The sequence below is a fragment of the Elephantulus edwardii genome, unplaced genomic scaffold, assembly GCF_000299155.1.
Source record: "Elephantulus edwardii isolate Elephantulus edwardi_28Jun2011 unplaced genomic scaffold, EleEdw1.0 scaffold00005, whole genome shotgun sequence".
Classification (NCBI taxonomy): domain Eukaryota; kingdom Metazoa; phylum Chordata; class Mammalia; order Macroscelidea; family Macroscelididae; genus Elephantulus; species Elephantulus edwardii.
The window spans coordinates 33,161,649-33,164,119 of NW_006399755.1; the positions used below are offsets into that span (position 1 = coordinate 33,161,649).

Consider the following 2,471-nt stretch of genomic DNA (forward strand, 5'->3'; position numbering starts at 1 on the left):
TCCCTCCCTCCCTCCCTCCCTTCCTTCCTTCCTTCCTTCCATCTATTTATCTATCCATATACACATAAGGACACAACTCAGCAATAAGAAACAAACTATTGACACATACATTAAGATGGATAATTATAATTATATTCAAACACCAAATACAGACAAAACCATGTTTATAATCTGTAATTGCTCTTATACAAAAAAACTTGAAAAATGTAAACCAATCAATAGTGGCCAAAGCAGGGCCAGAACCCAGATTACAGATTGTAACAGAGCAAGATATGACTTTGGAAATAATGAGACAGAAGAATTAAGAAAGGGCATGAAGAAATATTTGGATGAAATAGATTTGTTAACAACCTATCCATGCAATGTCATGATTGTCTTATTGCCATTGGTATATGCATATATATTAAAATATATTAATTATATACTTTAAATATGTGCAGTTTATATTATACCAATTACACTTCAATTAACTTTTTTCTAAGGATGACAAAAGTCATAACCCAGTAGGTGCACTCTTCTGAAGCATGGAGACACAACCAAATGATTAAGTTAAGTGGACCAGTAACAATTACCATGTAAATGCATTTGTAGGTCAATGACTAACAGAAGTCTAATGAATTATTTTAACCTACATGAGCATTTTAAAGTGAAAGTGAATTTGGAGCTCGGATATGGGTCTCAATTAGAATCTCAAGCAAAATAGGGCGTGTCTGTACTCACAATTCTTATACTTGCTTAATTGAAGTGAATGTCGAGTTAGCTGTGAGCTCCCTTGTTCTTTATGTTGTCCCCATTTTACTTGATCCAGAGCTCTTGATTTACTGCTAATCCCTCCACTCCCTTGCAATTTGATGGCCATGTTCTACTTCTCAAGCACCTCTTTACCGTATTATTTAATTGCACCCTTTACTCATGTTGTTCTCTTTGGTCACATTTGCCCAATTAGCTTCTTAATTTTAGATCAGGGACAACACAGCCTTGTGCATCTAAAGTGTTGTGTTGTTGTGGTTTTATTTTTTAAATACTCTACACTTAGGATAAATAATGGATTTAAATATAATTAAGAAAAAGGGTTGTTTCCATTAAATTTCTAATATGAATTTGTAATCTTGTAGATGACTTTCTAATCTGATATGTTATTTTTGCAAGAAAGTAATTTACACATGAAGAGAAAATAAAGGGAAAAAAACCCCTATATATGTAGGGTGACCAACATAGAAAATGTAGATACGAATGTCCAGATTTGAACATAAATACAAGTGGTTTGTGAGGAACTCCCTGCTGTCTTTTTGTATTATGGATTGATACAGCTCTTTTTGTTTGTAAATGCTTGTCAAGGCAAACTATGGGGTTTTTTTGGTTTTGGGGTGTGTGTGTGTGTGTGTGTGTGTGTGTGTGTGTGTGTTTTAGCTGTTGCAAAAAGCTTTATTTTTTCATTTGGTCCAAGGCTTGGGCGAAGGGCGTCTGCTTAGATAAGACTCTACACCAGGGTGGGATAGAGAAGCTTGCTGTTGATGGCAGGGAGACGCAGAGATCCTCCCTGAAGTCCCCGCAGACCCCTAGTCATGCTTGAGGGTGAGACGCTCAAAGAGATACTCGCCCAGCCCAGCCTGAGGGCCGCCCAGTCTTCTAATGTTGGTCAGATGGGTCACCCATCTTCTTCAGCAGTTTCACTTTCTCGTCCAGCAAGTGGTTCTCCAGAAAGTCACAGAGATGCGGGTCAATGTGGGTCCAGAAGGGCCAGGTTTAGGTTCTTCTCCAAGGCTAGTGTTGCTTGCATGGCGTTCAGGGTTTTACCCCACTCATCCTGGGATGGCTTCTGGATAACTTGGAAGAGGACTTGCCCGCCGCGCTGGTTTTGCAGCTTCAAGAGCCGCTCGGCACCCTCGCGCTTCTCACTCGCCAACTCGTGGAAGAAGTGTCCCAAGCCTTCCAAGGCCACATCATCGCGGTCAAAATAAAAACCCAAAGAGAGGTAGGTGTAAGAGGCCTGCAGGTGCAGGTTCACCAGGCAGTTGACGCCAGCTTCTGCTTCAGCGGAATAATTTTGACGGATTTGAGAGCTCATAGTTGGTAGAGGTTTTGGGGCTAACAAAAAAAAGGTGTTAGCTGGTCCCTAAAATAGGAGATGGTTGAGATGGTCCCGAGGTTGCGCTTGGAGGTGAAGTTGGAGGGTAGTCGGAGGTTGGAAGGGGGGAAGTCACCGGGTCTGTTCTGTCCAAACACTGTTGAAGCAAGAGACAGATCCACGGGACTGCTGGGGAACTGCAAACTATGTTTTAAGTTGTTTATCTATTTTCAAAGAGATTTGCATTTTCCTTTTAGTCTCCTTATAGTGAATTTTGATAAAGAGAAGACTATTTAAAATCTAGGTAAACATGAATAGTTTGATTGGTTAAAAGCCATAAATAGAAGATATCTCAATGCAAGTGACAATGTCTCAGCTCTAAGTAGCTACCTTCTGCTCCTAA

The 2,471-nt window shown here is 40.2% G+C and overlaps 1 pseudogene; it reads right to left on the bottom strand.

The window, feature by feature from the left end:
• Positions 1–1,559: 1,559 nt before the first annotated feature.
• LOC102875440 lies at positions 1,560–2,068 on the bottom strand (annotated as a pseudogene).
• Positions 2,069–2,471: the final 403 nt, after the last annotated feature.